This window comes from Tamandua tetradactyla, chromosome 9 (genome assembly GCF_023851605.1).
Source record: "Tamandua tetradactyla isolate mTamTet1 chromosome 9, mTamTet1.pri, whole genome shotgun sequence".
NCBI classification, from domain to species: domain Eukaryota; kingdom Metazoa; phylum Chordata; class Mammalia; order Pilosa; family Myrmecophagidae; genus Tamandua; species Tamandua tetradactyla.
Window position 1 is genome coordinate 55,649,441 of NC_135335.1, and position 21,286 is coordinate 55,670,726.

General features: G+C 38.5%; 1 protein-coding gene across 3 annotated transcripts in view; it reads left to right on the forward strand.

Annotated features, from left to right (window-relative positions):
• Positions 1-21,286, forward strand: part of ADCY2 (adenylate cyclase 2) — a 430,316-nt gene that overhangs the window by 86,722 nt on the left and 322,308 nt on the right. The gene's annotated exons all lie outside the window — the stretch shown is intronic.

Here is a 21,286-nt window from a genome sequence, read left to right on the forward strand (position 1 = left end):
GCGAGTCTCTCTCTCCACTACATGTGTCTCTTCAGCACAAGAGCATCTTTCGACTTACATCTTAATCACAACTCTCTTGACACACATCGATGGTACAGCATTTCATTGCTCCCAAGCTACCATCCCATTCGCCTCTTTCCATTTATAGTAAAACTCCCTGAAAGAGCTATCTATACTAACTGATCTCAATTTCCCCTGTACCCCACTCGTCAGGAGCAGATGAAATCAGTAAGGCAGTAAAAGTAAATAGAAGCTGATGGGGTCCACAGGAGTCAGCCTGTTTGACTGAAACTGCCCTGATCATGGTCACGTTGTCAGGGTCACCGGTAACTTCGATGCTGCGAAATCCAGGGGCCAATTCTCAGCTCTCCTTTTACCAATTCTGCACAGTGGCTCACCTTCTGTCTCTGACCTTGGATAGATGTGGCTACATATATTTGGGAAACTTTGAGCAGTCTCAAAAAACACACAGACACACATGATAAACAATTTTCAAAGATGAACTATTATTTGGGGAAAATACCTGAAGCATATCTGAAAGACAGAAGAATGATATTCTTGACATATAGAGAACTTTCTCAGATTAATAAAAAGATCAATACTCCAAAAGAGAAATAGACAAAGGGCATGAATGCCCAAATTCACAAAACAAAGTAAATGAAAAATAAAGGTTGGTCTTTCCAATGATGAAATATATACAAAGGAAAATGTGAAGGATGAGAAATTTTTAAAAGAGAAAGAATTATAATGCCAAACAGAATAGTATGCACATGTAATGGAGATGGAGTTAGACTGCTACTTTTGTGAAGGCGATATTGCCAGTTTTTTGGTTGTTGTTGTTGTTTGTTTTGTTTTTTGCCAAGTCTTAAAATATACATGTCTTTGACACAGCAATTCTATATCTCGGAAATTATCCTTAGAACATAAGGATCTCTAACTGAGTGTTCATCAAAGCTCTTCACAGTAGAGCCATGCTAGATTAAAAAATATCTATATTACATTCATAATATTTACAATATGCAGATTTATTAACATAGGATAGCTGTGATGTAGCACTACAAAACCACATGTAGAGTACAAACATGGTTTTCTTAAATTTTTCTTAGAGAAAAAGATAGAAGGATAAATGACAGATAGCAAAATGAGTTAGTTACCTAGCAGTATTAGATATTTACATTAATTTCTCACACAAGACTTATAAGTTTTCATCAATGAATGTCTATTGATTACAAATTTAAAATATGAAAACAGAAAAAAATGCAACATTTTATTTGTTAAAGGAACTGTGGAATTAAAGTGCTAAGTTTAAATCCAAGCTCAAAATATCCATGATTTTATTAATGAAGGACACATTAGAACGAGAGAAATCTCATGAGTTTCTGGGGACGCATGCACACAGGGGCAGCTGAGCATTCAAAAAGTACATTTCCAGGCTTTCTTATTTTAAACAATATTACAAAAGTCAAAATTATATATATTATCTATGGATGAATATATGCACAATTATACTTATTCTTGAATACTCACATAAACATGATTTAATGGGCACATACATATACACATATAGTTACATATATTTATATACATGCATGCTTGCATACACACATACACCTTTATTTTCTGGCAGAGCCCATATATTTAATTTGTGAATTTTATGTGTGAGTTTTTGAAAGTAATTTTATAAATGAATTTTAATGAAATTCAGCTTTGTTTTAAAAGCTGAGGGTTTCATACAATATTTAGGCAAGGGCAACACCCAACTTTTGCCCCTGGCAGCCATGTGAAAAATTATCAGTTTCTCCGACGTCTCACAGACTGACTGTTACTGTGGAAACAGACCTTGCTTTATGGAAAAGGGAGTATCATGTCCTGAATAAACAAACTTAGCTTCACTTCTTTCAATGCAAGCACCATCAATTCCTTGTTTTCATGAATCCTGCCATTTAAAAGTTTTTTTTACAGAAAATATTGACTTTGGAGCACGTGCTCCAAAAGCAAACAGACTCCAGGATATAAGCGTTTGATGAGAGCTAATATTGACAGTCCATGTCTGGTCATGAAAATAAAGTTGTGTGTATGTTCAAGGCAGGGGCTCCTGGAAATGCATGGCCTTCCCTTCCCCATTATGTGGGAGATAGAGTGTTTATCAAGGACTAGAAATGCATGCCCCAGCTTTCCCCAAAGTGCTTTCCTGGCATTACCTTCAATCCATGGTTGCAAAAGAAAGGTCTTAGCCTTTCAAGGTGTCTTAAAATGATGTTGTAGATGAGAGCATTTACACGGACCTTTAAAAGAGCATTGCAACTCCTGAAAATACCCGTCACTGAAATCAGTGAGCTATCAAAAACCCAGGTTCCATCCCCAAGTCCAGCCTCACCTCTTCTTTTTCAGACCGTGCTGCATCCAAGAGCCTGCCCACTTCCAATACCCCATGACATGGGCTCCTGCTGCCAGATGGAATGACTTCACCTCTTTTACCCACCATCGTCATCTGAGTAGTGCTTCTCATTTATTAAGTCATAAACGTCATGTTTTCAGGGAAGACTTCCCTGATGTCTCCCCCTCCCCCACCATCATCACCACCACCACACACACAAACAGGAAGGACCAAGTTAAAGTTCAGATGCTATTTGTGCTCACAGCACTCCAGGTTCCCCCAGGGACCTCACTGCAGACATAGTCAAAGTCTCTGATAATCATTTGTCTAGAGAGAGTCTCTCCGTCAAAGCTCCATGGAGGCAGAGGCACCCTCTTTCTTATCACCTAAAGCTTTTCAAGCCGAGCACCTACAGGCTTCAAAGGTTGCTGACTGCTGAGGAGAGGAGTAAAGCCTTGCTCATATACATAACACCCAAAGAGCACCTTCTTTTGTTCAATGTCCAAATGCTGTTGGTTCCTTATGAAATCAGCATTTCTTTCCCTGTTTTGGCTCAGAGGTGTTAATATCTGCTTGCTTCTGATGAGAATGACCCATCCAACATGATCACCTGAATTAAGAAATTGTGTGTTTTAGTCATTATCTAAAATGCATTTCCACCTTACATTTCAGTACTTCTACTTAATATGCATCATCATGAGACAAGTTTAATCTGTTTACTTGAAAAACAGTGAATGATCTAGGGGAAAATGTGTGTATACAAAGCACATCATTGCAAAAGGTTCTAGTGAAAGGAAACAATAAAAGTGAGGTATTAATCATAAATGTGTCCTGTGGGGTCACCACATCCTTTGATTTGCATGTCCTGTGAGAAGTGCACTGGGTCTTTGCCCCCCAGACATGTTCCTGAAGGATTTGCATTTCTCCCTGCTTAACTCTCACTCTGAACATCTGCTTCTACTACATTTTAAAACCCATCCTATCAAGGCCAGTGCTTTATTTACTGAAGTTTGGGGGATGATGGAGAGCCACTGGACACTACCCTAGAGAAACACTTTAAATTTGAGGTTAGGCATCCTAAAATGCCATGGTCTGCCTACCATCTGAGATTGCTTCCCAGCCATCCTTCCCACAATACCAGTCTTCTGGACTGTGCATCCTTTTTCTGAGGTTCATCTTCCAATTTCTTCTTGAATCCCAAAGACTCTTGTTATGGCTTGAATTGTGTCTTCCAAAAAGACATGGTCAAGCTCTAACCCCTGGTCCTGTGGATGTGACCTTACCTAGAAATAGGGTCTTGAAGAGTGATTAAGTTTAAACAAGGCCAAACTGGCTTAGAGAAGATCCTAACCCAATATGACCAATGTCCTTATAAGAAGTGGAAATTTGGACACAGACACAACAGACCCTGAGAAAAGAGGGTTACGTGACAATGAAGGCAATCATTGAGGTGCTGCAGCTGCAAACAAGAAGAATTCTTGGAGCACCAAGAATTGCCACTTTCACTAGAAGCTCAAGAGGCCAGGAAGAATTCTCCTCTGCAGGAGAGAGTAGTCCTGTCTGCTGACACTTGAATTTTGAACTTCCAGCTTCCAGAACTTTGAGAGAGTATGTGTGTCTATTGTTTTAAACCATCAAATCTGTGGTAATTTGTTTCTGAAGCCCTGGGAATTGAAGACAACCTTCTTCAGCACTGAGCACATTCCTAGAATTTTATTCTATAGGATAGTTTAGGTCCTTATCTCCTCCTCAGACTCATCTCTGGGCTATTGCTGTTGGTGAAATGCTAAAGGAGCCTAATAACAAGTTTTCCCAATGAATTCATCTTCTCTCCCTAACTATCAATCCCAGTGGACTTTGAAATTGCAGTTGATCTTCTTCTTGGACTGAATCAGACCACCAGGCGATGTGTCCCCCAAAGCCAACTATTTCTGTAAGGAAAAAGGGAAAAACACTAACTCTTCCATTCTATCCAGAGCAAACAATGGGGCCAGTCTCCCCAGATCCCCATTTCCATTGCAAAGTGTAAGCTCTTAGACTTTCTTGGATATTCCATGTTGGGCTAAATTTCCAAAATTCTGTACAGGAGCTTCATGAGCTGCATTAGCAGAAGCCCTACAAAGCAAATGAAAGAGTATAGAAGGGTACACGTGCCCCATAAAACGTGGTCACGATGACCTCTCCTCATCCAGTGACCGTCGCCAATCTCCCTGCCTACTTTCTCTTTAGGACACCTGACTTTATTGAATGTCACATTTTCTTGGTGATTGCCTGGATGTGGTTTTTGCCTCGGGACTCAACCCCTCCACCATTGTGTCATGACCCTGCTTTTTCCTTTCCCTTGTCCTTCAGCCCCTTCTGGGATCACTGCCCTATCCCTCTCCATGTCTGACGCTGGATCCTTGACCCTAACTTGGAGAGGCACATTTGGGTGGTAAATACTCAGAATTCTCTCCAATGGAAACCTTAGAGTATTCTTGAAGTGGTATACTATTGAACTGTATTTTCTCTTCCTGTCTTTTTGCTGGAGGCTATCTATGGGAATGTTGAGTCTCGGAGCTCTAGATTAGTGCACTGGAACTATTGTATGATGGCTCATGCAGAGGGTAGAATTAGGCTTAGCTAGAACCTGTGATTGCTGTTCTGTTATTCTTTAATTCTGTGCTTTTTGTTGAATTTTGGAGAGAGGTTTGACATTTCATTTAGTGAGAAAGTAAAGACTTTAGGACTGCAGTGGCAAAATTAATCATTCTTAGTGGGGAGGGATATTACTTCCAGGAAGGGGAGATTTGGTATATGATTGGAAACTAATTATTAATGTGAAAGTATGGAGGCGTTTTCATAGACAAAAATATGGTTAGCATTTTCCTCTACAACTGGAAGGAGTCATATAACGTGAATAGCTTCTGGGAGAGCTGTCTCTTTATTCTGTTGAAATCATTGTTTATATGTTACAGAAGTTCTTTTCCCTGAATTAAATAGAATTCTTTTCAAATGGGAATATTTAAGTTTTCACATTCCACTTTAGGAGGGGAAAATTAGGTGATGGATTTTTAGGGTTAGGCCTCTTGTTCAGGGGTAAAGTGGCCTCAGTTAGGTAGATTTCAGTCTAGATAACAGTTACAGGAAGGCAACAGTGTCTTGGGAAGATATCCAAATAATAAAATTAATCTCTTCAGACTTTATTGCCTCAATTTGAAAGGAAAACAAATGGAAAGAATAGAAAAGCTTTAATAGAGAATGATCACATCTGTTCATAAGACTTGTTGACAGTGACATTTTAAAATGTCACTTTAGAGGTGGAATTGCGTGACTAATAGCTAGGAGCCTCACCAAGGTAGACTGACCCACTTCTCGGAGGCCAACCTAGACAGTAAACCCCTCAATAGAAGTTTAGAGACGGTCCACTACCAGTGTGATAATCTAGACACCCCAAGTCAGAAGTCTATTAAATATTAAGTTTTTATGGACTACAAGAAATAGGAGACTTTTAAATGGCCTGGGCAGAAATAAGAACTTGAACTTAAAGGGGAAGGACACAAAAAAATGTATGTGCGCTTTCCAATTGAAAGTCTGGTAAGAAAACCACAAAATGAGATTAATGATTTTCAAGAACCGTGTAATTACATAAAGGGAAGTACCTTAATATGGATCAAGAGGTAAAGGGTAGCTGAGAGTTTTACTCAGTTTATCAATCAATTATAATCAAACCTCTTAAATGACTAGAACTCTTTAATATTCAGGAGGTGTTCTCACAGATCACACTTGGCTCTGAAAACAAACCAATTGGGAAAGATATTTTGTTATTGCATCATTTACTTTGTTCCATTTGTCTTGGCATTTGTAAAATAACCTACAGAATAATTGGAAAGATAATGTAAAATTGATTTATGGTGAACCTCATAAGGGAAAAATGAGTTTAATATAATTTTCATTTAGGATTACTATTTGTTCATTTTTAAATTTTGTGCATTCTATACTGAAGAATGTCAGTAATTCTGGTATATAGTTTTAAAATAGGCCATTCAGGTTATTGGTAACAGTAGCACAATATTGTGAATCTAATTCACACCACTCAACTGTACCCTTGAAACTGGTTCAATTGGGAAGTGTTGAGTTGTTTATATGTTACTGCAATAAAAAGTTTTTAAAAATTACTTAATTCAATAAATAGATCAACAGGTAGAAAGAATGATAGAATAATACAGCAAATGTGGCAAAAGTTAAAATTGGTGGATCCGCATATCTGGGGTGATGAATCTAAGAGTTCTCTGTATGGGTTTTATCTGTTATTTTTGCAACTGTCCTGTAAGTTCGAAATTATTTCAAAATAAAAAGTTTAATGCAAAGAAATAGGCCATTGATTTACAGGTCTAGAATAGATATTAAAATCACAACTTTATATAACAGAGAGGTACTTGTTGATATCAAACTGGCTTGTTGATATCAAACTTTTAGTATAAAATTAATATTCCAGATGATTAATTTAATCTTTATCTAATGACTACTAATCTCCATGTGGGATATTTTAGAATGTGATTTTTTATAAACCCAAACATAACTGAACAAGTCATTTGTTTTAGTCATCTGTCCATTTAGCACATCCTGTTTCCATGTTCCGCTCTGTAGTAATTTGTTCAATTTTAGAAAGGACTAACTGAACTTTTAGTGTGTGTTGTCCTGTCTGCTAAATGCTGGGCAGGCAACATTAAGTAAGAAGTCGTTTCCGCCTTAAAAGAGTTCCCCTGTTTTAGGGGAGAAGTGATACAGCTGCAGAGTGTTGTGTGCTATAATTCAGGTACATGGAAAATGGGAAAGACATAAAATGGAGGAAATGTCGACTTCTTAGGAGAATCGATCTGTTGCAGCATTGAAGCTGGATATTATGAGTGAGTGGGAAATCTCTGACCAGCGTGAATGGACATGGAGGAATGAAGGAAGAGAACACTCCAAGGATTGAAGTGGGAAGAGGCATTTTGTGTTCGGCTGTGGCTTCAGGAAAAGGTGTAGGCCGATGGAGTACTTGGAAGAGGGGCTGGAATCAGAGCTGATGCCAAAATCTCCATGACTTGGAATGCCATTCTGAGTTTGGTTAACCACTCAGATTTCTTAGCAGGAAAGAAGTGTGGCCATATCTGTGTATCAGCCATTCCTCAGTGTGGAATTTAGATTGCAAAAATTGAGAATGGCATTTGGGATACTACAGTAATGAGCTATCAGAGGGTGAAGAGGGTAGTAAATGAAAGCCTGCTGGAATCCAGAAAAGTGGCAGACGCAAGAGATAATTGGAGAATTGAACCAACAAAGCTTGTTGAAGAGTTAGATATGGGGAAAGAAGAGAAAAGAGACTAGAAAAGAGAGTTCTCTGGTTTTCCAACTCACCACTCCCGTGAATCATGGTACTAATGGCTTTCTCAGAGTCTAGGTGGAATGATTTAACATCAGGACAGGAAAGAGAGATGAATTCATTGACCACATCTATTTACTGAGTGGCAATTGTGTAGAACCTTGATCCAGGCTGTGGTGAGATAGAACCCATCATGACGAAACTCTGCCCTTGTGGAACTTAGGAAACTTGAGAGATTTTGTTCTAGTGAGGGACCCAGATGTATGAAAATAGAATATAATTTCAGGTAGTAAGTGCTTTGAGGGGAATAAAGCTGTGTGTGTGTCTGCATGTAGGGGGCGTTAGCCTGGTGGTGTAGGATGGTGCCTGTTTCTGTGAGGTAGTCAAGGGTGCCCTCTCTGAAGAGGCCATACAGGACCCATGCCCTGAATCCATAATGGAGCAAGTCAGGAGAAGGCCTGGGGGAAAAGCGGATAAAGCAGAAGGAGAAGCAATTGTATAAGAGGTTAAATAACAGCGTAGTAGGAAGTGGAGAATAGGGCAAAGGATGGAAATTTGTGGTCACTCCAGAAAGTAAAGATTGAAGATGCAAGTTCCAGTTGTGACCTGATATACAGTTGTGCCCCCTGCGAGCGTGTTGCTAAGTCAGCAAAGAAGATGTCAGGAAGCCTTACCTGGGGACATCTCATGGGGTAAAAAAGTCCCCTGTAGATCAGGAACTGACATCCTGAGGGTCAAGATTGTTAACAGACTGCTGCTCAGATATAAAAGAGAATTCCCTTGAGCTCTGAGTTCTGTAGGGATGTGCCTGGCTAAGGCCGTCTTGTAAATTAATACCACAGGAACAGGTAAGGAGGTCTTCTGCGGGAGTTCCTTGGTTCCTTCTCAAGCCTTGCATTTTAAACTGGTGCCAGGAGGCCACCACTTTTGTGTTGTCTAAGCCTCACAGCCCAGGACACTGGCTGCTTCTCTGACCATGACTGCAAGGGACTCATGCTAACCCTGGGTTCCAAGTGCCTCCCTTACCTCCCCACTGCTCCCCACTATAATTAATATCAATCCTTTAGGGAGCTTGTTCTTCCTTACTATGACTACGTCCCTTCAGGATCCTTTACTTCCCAAACTGAAATACCACACAGGCTTCCAGCTGCCTCCCGCTCCCACTCCAGCCCCTGCCCTGTCCAGTGTCCACAGGGCTAGGAGGTCTTTCTAAAGCTCCTGCTCAGAGCCCTTCAGTTGGCTCTCCATGCCCCTGAGCAAGTGTGACTTTCCCCAAGGCTGATGAATTGGGGTGTGGTCCGGCCTCCCCTTATCTCACTGCCCTCAGCCTCCCCTTCCCTCTGCCCACACTCCCCTCTGTGCCCTACTTCTACATCTTTGCATGTGGTTTTGCTCTTCCTGAATGTTCTCTCTGCTCTTCAGAGCTGAGCCGGTACCACCTGTACCTGGCAGAAGCTCCTGCTCAGAAGGCATAGGCCAGGACAATTCCTATAGGGTCATGGGATATACCCGAGGTTGCTTTGAGATCCTTCTGAAGTCACATTGAGGATTTGGTGATTGCTCTCATGGATTTCAGGTGAAGTACAATTTGCCTGGAGCTCTACAAGGTGTCAATACCAGAGTTCAACTCAGCCATTGTTAACAAAAGGAGAAAAAAAAGAAACTTCATTTTGATCAGTTGTACTTGCAGCTGTGACTGAAGTTTGGCCGGTCTAAAAAGGCAAAGGGTAGGAAGATTGGTTCAATCATCTTAAACTGTGCTTTTTGAGGGAGAAATTAGGCCAGTTAGTGCCCAAATTGTTGATGCGGCACTAACACGCATGCAGTAAAGTCTGCTCTGTGCTCCCTCTAAGGCCATCTATTCCACTTTTGGCCCACCTGAGCCTCCTTTGAGATATGTCCAACTCTTTCTCATCTCTGCTATCACTTTCTTTTTTGTGTTCCTCACTCAACCATTTCCTAGCCCCCAAGTGAAATGAAATTCAGGCAAACCCATATGTGATTTCCCCATGCCCGTGTTTACTTGGGTCTGGTCTGTAAACCGTCTTCAGGCACATACGCATCTGTGTATATCTCATCTTCCCCTGGTATTACACCTGCAGACTGGTCTGGACTTGAGACTTCGCACACGAGCACTGTCTAAGTGAAAGGAATTAAATGTACTTCGTAGAAATTTGCACCCCTCATTATGTACCAGTAAAGTCCTACATCTCAGTGTTAGGAATTGCAAACCTCGTTATATCACCAAACTCATTTGCTTAGTATCTAGCACATGCCTATGAACTCTTAAGAAAGAAGGAATTACTTATTTTTGGAAATTAATATCATACACCTTAAAAGAAATAAAATCAGTACACGAGAATAACTGACCATGATACTTGAAATTGTGTTTTGTGCCCGGGAAATGTAGCTAGGTGCATATGTGAAGGAGAATAGTTAGGTTTAAGAATGAAATAGTTCAATAATAGTGAATAAGTAATGATTTTTTTATTGAGGAGAAAAATTTATCTCATTCATTGATAGTAAAAGATTTTTCTTAAAAGGTATTTTGCTTCCAATGCAGTTTGTCCCTTTAATGAATAAAAATGGGAAAAATTATGCTGTACTTCAAAAATTTCTGTGGAAAGCTGTCAGTGTGCTAAATCTGAAGATTTTGACATTCCTAACTAAAGGTTGTTCAGGGAATGGTTTTCATTTCTTCAATTTAGAAATTGATTTGGAGGCAGTTTCAATGAAATATTTAGCCATTCACTAGAAATTTTTCTCTCATTTCAAAAGACTAACACATAAATGATGACGCAAATTATAGAAATAATTCCTTTCATGGCTATTGAAGTGTGTGTGTTGATTCTGTATAAAGTAAACCATGGTAAATGCAACACGTCTTGTGGATGTGCTAAAGGATTTTTGTTGATGTTGCCAGAAGATATATTTCAAGGTTAAAATATGGATAGGATGTTTAAAATTTTAAAATGACAGCTTAGAAATATTAAGAGTTGTTCTATTAGACTATACTCTTATAAATTTTCATTAAATTTCTGATTTTGGGTCCTTGGTAATACGAAGGAACATGCTTTTAAAAGAGAAGAAATAAAATCACTATGATAGAGATGACATAAACATTATTCTTATAGTGCATTCAAACATTAATGGACTGAAAAACATATAGGACGAGGAAAGGAAGAGAAAGAAAGAAAGATGAATGAAAGAAAGAAAAATGGAAAAGATGAAAGAAAAAAAAGAAAAAGGAAGGAAGGAAGTAAAGAAAGAAGGAAAGAAAGAGATATAGAGATGGCTGGCTGGCTGGCTGGCTGGATAGACAGGCAGATAGATGGATGACTGTGGGCTCAGTGCAGTTCTGTTACCACGTTATAGGTGGAGCATAAATATAGTTCCCATCCTGTATCATCAAAGTATGGACCAGAGGATCTAGTAGCAACCATGGAAATCGCATAATCACATACTTTTGCCCTCTTTTGTTGCCATAGCTGTGTTTCAATGTCATAATTTAACTTGAACTTATCAGAAAGTGATTTAAAATGGTGAGTAATATATGTATATTCCTGATAATTCATTTCTATTTCTTCTTTTCAAAACTCCCATCAGAAGTGATGGGGAGGAGCTACAAAATCTCTTTAATGTTTCCAACTTTGCCTTCTCTGTGGCCCTTTTACATATCTCCTTCCTTCACTGCCATGGGGATGCACAAATTGCAAAGCAGGAATATGTGCAAGTCTATGCTGATAAAGGGTAAAATCTTAACAAAATGGATTGATTGCTAATAAAAATATATATTACCTTAACCAAATCAAGACAACAGGAATGTTCAAATAATCATTTGAGTAATTTAGAAAGAGAGAGCTTATCTTAAAAAAGGCCCTAGTATCAGAAAAGTTTATACTAGAACTGGGTAATTTCTGTAATATTTATTTTATTACAAACTATAAAAAGAAAAGCTTCCCAATTCATTTCTGTAATACTGGCATAATACTAATACTCTATCCTGATCTAGATTATACAAAACTAATAATAGCAGTGACAAATTTCATAGCTGGAGATGCAAAATAATATGGAAAACATTTGCAAATGTAGTTCAGTACTCAATTAAAAGTTAACGTTAATAGTGACTAACACTTACAGAGACATTACTTTGCTCCAGGTACTATTTGAAGTTCTTTACATCTCCTTATTCACTAAAATGTAAGCTCTGGAAGTCTTCGTCTGCTTTGCTCGTTGGTGTAATGCTAGAGCCTAGACCCATGCTTGGCACATGACAGAAATTCAATAAATACGTTGGATAAATGAATGAATAGTATTCACAGCTATAATATGAGGTTAATACTTTCAATATTTCCTTTTTATATTAAAAGGAACAGGCTCATAGAGATTAAGAAATTTGCCCAGGGAAGATGGCGGCTTAGTAAGGCGTGCGGGTCTTAGTTCCTCCTCCAGAACAACTACTAAAGAACTAGAAACAGTACAGAACAGCTCCCGGAGCTACGACAGAGACCAGACACACAGCGCACCTGATTCAGGACCGGCTGGACCGGCTAAGAGACCCCGCTGCAGTGAGGTCCCCGAGAGGCACGTGCTTCCCCGGGCCGAGGCGGCTGGCAGCTGGAGCCCCTCCCTCCCTCCTTCCCGGGCCGGCTGGGAGCTTTGGATCGGGTTCCCCAAGCCGCGGCGACCGGAGCCCCTTCCACATGCGCAGCTTCCCGGGCCGGCTGGAAATCTTGGATCAACGGTTCCCCAAGCCATGGTGGCCCTCCCACACGCGGCTTTCCAGGCCGGCTGGGAGCTTTGGAGTGGCGGTTCCCCAAGCTGTGGCGGCTGGTGAACCTCCCCCATGCGCGGCTTCCCAGGCCGGCTGGTAGCCTCGGAACAGCGGTCCCCCAAGCTGTGCTTTCCGGTGACCGCAGCCCCTTCCACACACGCGGCTTCCCGGGCTGGCTGGGAGCATCGGAACAGCAGTTTCCCAAGCCGCGGCAGCTGGCGACCCTCCCCCTCAGGCGACTTCCCAGAGGGAAAGGAAAGAGTCTCCAACAGTAGTAGAGACTGAGCCCAACCTAAGACCAATAGTGGCATTAAGGAACAACTTCTGACTACTAAAAATAGGCCCTCAGCTCAGGCAAAACTGATCAAGGCGGAAGTCGCCGATTGGGCTAACTGAAAAAGAGGAAAGGGGGCGAAACAGAGCCCTCTGTGGCTGTTTCTACGGAGGTTTCATTGCGTCTGGGCTCAGCGCTGGGATTACATAGGTTACAACTGCCCCAAACACAGAAACAGGCTGCTTTTAGGGCTCTCTACCACCTGAACCTTCCCCGCGGGAGGGGTGAAACGGAACACAGGTGGAATCCCTCTCTCAAGGAATTCAGATCCCAGGACTTCACAATTTGAAGCCATTAAAACCAACCTACAACCTTTCCTCTGTCTCGACCACACACCCAGCAGTGAGAGTCTTCCAAAGTTAAAGCAGCCACAACATCTTTTGATGGTAGGACCCGCAGACAGACAAGCACCACGTACTGGGCAGGATAAGAAAAACAGAGCCCAGAGGCTTCACAGGAATGTCTTTCAACCTGCTGGGTCCCACACTCAGGGAAATATGATTAAATGCCCAGATGCCAGCAAAAAATAACAAATCACACCAGGAAAATTGAAGACATGGCCCAGTCAAAGGAACAAACCAATAGCTCAAATGAGATACAGGAGCTGAGACAACTAATTCTGAATATACGAACAGAAATTGAAAACCTCTTCAAAAACCAAATCGATAAATTGAGGGACGACATGAAGAAGGCATGGGATCAACAAAAAGAAGAAATGGAAAGTCTGAAAAAACAAATCAACAGAACTTAAGGGATTGAAAAACACATTAGAAGAGATGAAAAAAACAATGGAAACCTACAATGGTAGACTTAAAGAGACAGAGACTAGAATTAGTGAACTGGAGGATGGAACATCTGAAATCCAAAAAGAAACAGAAACTATAGGGAAAAGAATGGAAAAATTTGAGCATGGGCTCAGGGAATTGAATGATAATATGAAGCGCACAAATATACGTGTTGTGGGTGTCCCAGAAGGAGAAGAGAAGGGAAAAGGAGGAGAAAAACTAATGGAAGAAATTATCACTGAAAATTTCCCAACTCTTATGAAAGACCTAAAATTACAGATCCAAGAAGTGCAGCGCACCCCAAAGAGATTAGACCCAAATAGGCGTTCTCCAAGACACTTACTAGTTAGAATGTCAGAGGTCAAAGAGAAAGAGAGGATCTTGAAAGCAGCAAGAGAAAAACAATCCATCACATACAAGGGAAACCCAATAAGACTATGTAGAGACTTCTCAGCAGAAACCATGGAAGCTAGAAGACAGTGGGATGATATATTTAAATTACTAAAAGAGAAAAACTGCCAACCAAGACTTCTATATCCAGCAAAATTGTCCTTCAAAAATGAGGGAGAAATTAAAACATTTTCAGACAAAAAGTCACTGAGGGAATTTGTGACCAAGAGACCAGCTCTGCAAGAAATATTAAAGGGAGCACTAGAGTCAGATACGAAAAGACAGAAGAGAGGTATGGAGAAGAGTGTAGAAAGAAGGAAAATCAGATATGATATATATAATACAAAAGGCAAAATGGTAGAGGAAAATATTACCCAAACAGTAATAACACTAAATGTTAATGGACTGAATTCCCCAATCAAAGACATATACTGGCAGAATGGATTAAAAAACAGGATCCTTCTATATGTTGTCTACAGGAAACACATCTTAGACCCAAAGATAAACATAGGTTGAAAGTGAAAGGTTAGGAAAAGATATTTCATGCAAATAACAACCAGAAAAGAGCAGGAGTAGTGATACTAATATCCAAAAAATTAGACTTCAAATGTAAAACAGTTAAAAGAGACAAAGAAGGATACTATCTACTAATAAAAGGAACAATTAAACAAGAAGACATAAAAATCATAAATATTTATGCACCGAATCAGAATGCCCCAAAATACATGAGGAATACACTGCAATCACTGAAAAGGGAAATAGATACATCTACCATAATAGTTGGAGACTTCAATTCACCACTCTCATCAATGGACAGAACATCTAGACAGAGGATCAATAAAGAAACAGAGAACTTGAATATTACAACAAATGAGCTAGACTTAACAGACATTTATAGGACATTACACCCCACGACAGCAGGATGCACGTTTTTCTCAAGTGCTCATGGATCATTCTCAAAGATAGACCCTATGCTGGGTCACAAAGCAAGTCTCAACAAATTTAAAAAGATTGAAATCATACACAACACTCTCTCAGATCATAAAGGAATGAAGTTGGAAATCAATAATAGGCAGAGTGCCAGAAAATTCACAAATACGTTGAGGCTCAACAACACACTCTTAAACAACCAGTGGGTCAAGGAAGAAATTACAAGAGAAATTAGTAAATATCTCGAGGCGAATGAAAATGAAAACACAACATATCAAAACCTATGGGATGCAGCAAAGGCAGTGCTAAGAGGGAAATTTATTGCCCTAAATGACTATATCAGAAAAGAAGAAAGGGCAAAATTCAGGAATTAACTGTCCGCTTGGAAGAACTGGAGAAAGAACAGCAAACTGACCCCAAAGCAAGCAAAAGGAAAGAAATAACAAAGATTAGAGCAGAAATAAATGAAATTGAGAACATGAAAACAATAGAGAAAATCAATAAGACCAGAAGTTGGTTCTATGAGAAAATCAATAAGATTGATGGGCCCTTATCAAGATTGACAAAAAGAAGAAGAGAGAGGACGCAAATAAATAAGATCAGAAATTGAAGAGGAGACATAACCACTGACCTGACAGGAATAAAGCAGGTAATAACAGGATACTATGAACAACTTTACGCTAATAAATACAACAATTTGGATGAAATGGACGGGTTCCTGGAAAGGCATGAACAACCTACTTTGACTCAAGAAGAAATAGATGACCTCAACAAACCAATCACAAGTAAAGAAATTGAGTCAGTCATTCAAAAGCTTCCCAAAAAGAAAAGTCCAGGACCAGACGGCTTCAGATGTGAATTCTACCAAACATTCCAGAAAGAATTAGTACCAACTCTCCTCAAACTCTTCAAAAAAATCGAAGCGGAGGGAAAGCTACCTAATTCATTCTATGAAGCCAACATCACCCTCATACCAAAACCTGGCAAAGATATTACAAAAAAAGAAAACTGCAGACCAATCTCTCTAATGAATATAGATGCAAAAATCTTCAACAAAATTCTAGCAAATTGAATCTAACAACACATTAAAAGAATTATACAGCATGACCAAGTAGGATTCATCCCAGGTATGCAAGGATGGTTCAACGTAAGAAAATCAATTAATGTAATACACCATATCAACAAATCAAAGCAGAAAAATCATATGATCATCTCAATTGATGCAGAGAAGGCATTTGACAAGATTCAACATCCTTTCCTGTTGAAAATACTTCAAAAGATAGGAATACAAGGGAACTTCCTTAAAATGATAGAGGGAATATATGAAAAACCCACAGCTAATATCATCCTCAATGCGGAAAAATTGAAAACTTTCCCCCTAAGATCAGGAACAAGACAAGGATGTCCATTATCACCACTATTATTCAACATCGTGTTGGAGGTTCTAGCCAGAGCAATTAGACAAGAAAAAGAAATACAAGGCATCAAAATTGGAAAAGAAGAAGTAAAACTATCACTGTTTGCAGACGATATGATACTATACGTTGAAAACCCAGAAAAATCCACAACAAAACTACTAGAGCTAATAAATGAGTACAGCAAATAGCAGGTTACAAGATCAACATTCAAAAATCTGTAGCATTTCTATACACCAGCAATGAACAAGCTGAGGGGGAAATCAAGAAACGAATTCCATTTACAATTGCTAGTAAAAGAATAAAATACCTAGGAATAAATTTAACTAAAGAGACAAAAAACCTATACAAAGAAAACTACAAAAACTGTTAAAAGAAATCACAGAAGACCTAAATAGATGGAAGGGTATACCGTGTTCATGGATTGGAAGACTAAATATAGTTAAGATGCCAATTCTACCTAAATTGATTTACAGATTCAATGCAATACCAATCAAAATCCCAAGAACTTATTTTTCAGAAATAGAAAAACCAATAAGCAAATTTATCTGGAAGGGCAGGGTGCCCCGAATTGCTAAAAGTATCTTGAGGAAAAAAAAATGAAGCTGGAGGTCTCACGCTGCCTGATTTTAAGGCATATTATGAAGCCACAGTGGTCAAAACAGCATGGTATTGGCATAAAGATAGATATATCGACCAATGCAATCGAATAGAGTGCTCAGATACAGACCCTCTCATCTATGGACATTTGATCTTTGATAAGGCAGTCAAGCCAACTCACCTGGGACAGAACAGTCTCTTCAATAAATGGTGCCTAGAGAACTGGATATCCATATGCAAAAGAATGAAAGACAACCCGTGTCTCACACCTTATATAAAAGTTAACTCAAAATGGATCAAAGATCTAAACATTAGGTCTAAGACCATAAAGCAGTTAGAGGAAAATGTAGGGAGATATCTTATGAAACTTTCAATTGGAGGCAGTTTTATGGACCTTAAATCTAAAGCAAGATCAGTGAAGAAAGAAAGAAATAAATGGGAGCTCCTCAAAATTAAACACTTTTGTCATCAAAGAACTTCATCAAGAAAGTAGAAAGACAGTCTACACAATGGGAGACAATATTTGGAAACGACATATCAGATAAAGTCTAATATCCAGAATTTATAAAGAGATTGTTCAACTCAACAACAAAAAGACAGCCAACCCAATTACAAAATGGGAAAAAGACTTGAACAGACACCTCTCAGAAGAGGAAATATAAATGGCCAAAAGGCACATGAAGAGATGCTCAATGTCCCTGGCCGTTAGAGAAATGCAAATCAAAACCAGAATGAGATATCATCTCACACCCACCAGAATGGCCATTATCAACAAAACAGAAATTGACAAGTGCTGGAGAGGATGCGGAGAAAGAAGCACACTTATCCACTGTTGGTGGGAATGTCAAATGGTGCAACCACTGTGGAAGGCATTTTGGCGGTTCCTCAAAAAACTGAATATAGAATTGCCATACGACCCAGCAATACCATTGCTAGGTATCTACTCAAAGGACTTCAGGGCAAAGACACAAACGGACATTTGCACACCAATGTTTATAGCAGCGTTATTTACAATTGCAAAGAGATGGAAACAGCCAAAATGTCCATCAACAGACGAGTGGCTGAACAAACTGTGGTATATACATACGATGGAGTATTATGCAGCTTTAAGACAGAATAAACGTATGAAGCATGTAATAATGTGGATGGACCTAGAGAACATTATGCTGACTGAAACTAGCCAAAATCTAAAGGACAAATACTGTATGGTCCCACTGATGTGAACTCACATTAGAGAATAAACTTGGAATATGTCATTGGTAACAGAGACCATCAGGAGTTAGAAACAGGGTAAGATAATGGGTAATTGGAGCTGAAGGGACACAGACTGTGCAACAGGACTAGATACAAAAACTCAAAATTGGACTGCACAGTACTACCTAATTGTAATGTAATTATGTTAAAACACTGAGTGAAACTACATCTGAGCTATAGTTTTTTTGTTTGTTTTTATATATATTTTTTGTATTCTTTATTTTTATTTTTTCTCTATATTATCATTTTATTTCTTTTTCTGTTGTCTTGCTATTTCTTTTTCTAATCGATGCAAATGTACTAAGAAATGATGATCATACATCTATGTGATGATATTAAGAATTACTGATTGCATATGTAGAATGGAATGATTTCTAAATGTTGTATTATTTAATTTTTTTTAATTAATTAAAAAAAAAAAAAAAAGAAATTTGCCCAGGATCACACATACCCTGCCTAACTATATAAGGTTATTTCTGGTAGTGCAGGGAAGGTTCAACATTAGAAAATCTAATGGTATTGTCTAATGTCCTAATCTACCAAAGGGTAAATTACAAGGTCATATTAATAAGTGGTCAAAAACAATTCAGATAATTCACCTCCATTTCTAAGGGGAAGGGCTATAAGTAAAATAAAAGTTAAAAGAAACTTAACATTTTGTAAAAATTTATTTTGTAAAATAAAACTAGTTAACTCAAGCTTACTCTCTATTAATTATTAAGGTGATAAACATTATTGAAAGTCCCATTGAGATGAAGACCAAAGAAGAATGTAGGCTGTCAGTCTTTTTGAATAACATTGTGCTTACCTGTTGAAAGCTGTAGTCGCATAAGGGGAAAACTTAAACTATAGATATCAGAAAGGATAATGTTAAATTATCCTTAATTGTGGCTATTATGTTTGCCTCAATATATAATAGCTGAGTGATGTTGGCCAGGTTATGTAACCTCTCTAAGCTTTAATGTTTAATCTCTTAATTGAGGATATTAATACCACATACTTAAAAAGTTGTTACATGAACTAATATGTAAAATAAAATAGATAAGGCATCTAAAGTGTCTGTTTTGCAGTAGTTGGCAAATTGCATGCACTCAGTCAATGTTATTCATTTTAATTATTACCTTGAAGAACTACAGAAACTCAATTGAAAACCAGTAGCATTAATGGAGATTACATAAATCAGTGTTACAGGTTCATATATGAAGCTTAAGTGCTTTCCAATGTGCAAACAACAAAAAGTTACCAAATAAAATGGGACTATAATCCTGTTTACAGTAACAGTAATATACCTAGGAGTATATTACATTCATTTATAGTATAATTATTAAAATATAATATATAATTATGTTAATGAAATGTTCAAATTCTCTTGGCAGGAAACTATGAAGCTTTAAGGGGTATCATATGAGAGGATATTAATGCATCAAAGGATAGGGCACATTCTATATATGAAAGCTATGTATGCTAAAAAAATAAAGTCAAATTTCCCCAAACTTTATAAACTCTGAACCTCTAAACTGAACACAGTCTCAGCTATATGAACATGTAAAGGTGGGGAACATTAATCACGTGTCACTAACATTCATAAGAAGAGTAATAAACAAACAAGAATGCCAGGGAAATTATGTAAAACACATCCATAGAAAATTACTTGTTTTTTATGTGTGATATTAGAAAATATGAAAGTTATAATAATTAAAAGATCAGGCTACTGGAAACAAATAGACAGGTGGGTAGAAGAGAAAGAGTCACATATATACACATACACATGTATAAAATGTAATTTCAAATCAGTGGGGAATGAATTGAACTTTCAGAATAGTGCTGGGTAACCATTTGGAAATGAAAACAGGAAATTGCATCTTCCGGTATCAGTATATCTGTTTAGATGGCCATGCAATCCAATTATCTCCATACATTCCTCCGTAAACATTCAGATTGAAAAGGAGAGTAAATGGAATCATCCATAACACATAACAAAAGCATAACTAGAGGATGGAATATAACAAGTGGCTGTGTAACTTGTGTATAGAGAAATAGAGAAATTGAGAAATTAACTTTCTGAAACCAGCAGAGCCAAAAATGGAGACCATATTTGAGTGGAATCAGGCAGAAATTGCATTGCGCAGAAAAAGAAGAGGGCAGTGGCAACCCAGCACATCTGTATCTATCTAATCTGTTTACTACCTACCCATCTACTGTATCTCTATCTATCTATCTATCTATCTATCTATCTATCTATCTATCTATCTATCATCTATCTATCTATCTATCATCTATCTATCTATCTATCTATCTATCTATCTATCTATCTATCTATCTATCTATCTATCTATCTATCTATCATCTATCTATATCTAATCTCACTCCCAGAGAGAGACAGACCACGTGAGCAGTAGAGGACAGACACCCGTGATGCAGCTCAGCGGGTCAGGACGCCTGCTAATGGAGAATTTAATGAAAGCAGCTTGAATGTGCACAGTTTGAACAACAAAGACAGTGATCTTGAAAAGACCCTGATATTTTGCAGAGAGTTGGTCGTGACTTGTAAGAGAGCATGCTTCTTGGAAGGACAGTGGTAAAAGGAAAGAAGATTGAAAGTTGAAGCTAAAGTCTTACAGAAACAAAAGAAGTAGTAATCGGAGCCCACTCGGCTCTCTCCCCTGCCCCTGAAAGAAGGCGTTGATGAAGAAAGTGCACTTCAGTATTTCAAAAGAAGAAAGCAGCTGTCGTACCATGCATATACCTGCTCTGCACAATCAGGAAACCTAAAGCTGTTTCTAATAAACAGAATATGGCAGACAATGTCTATGGAAAATTTCTCTGAAAAAAAATCAGAAAGTGACAATGGAAATATTTCAGCTGATAAAAATGTCTCCTAAAACAACCACAGAAGGGAAGAGAAATATCATACAAACCTCCAAATGATGATGATGATGATCGTAAAGAAGACGCCATTACTTTGCAGTGTTTCTGGTCACCCTGCAGATCTAAGACTAAAGTGAATATGGAGATAAGAATGGGAAATAACATTTAAATCCAAATTTTCTGAAAAAAGTAGACATACTGTTGTCATAGCA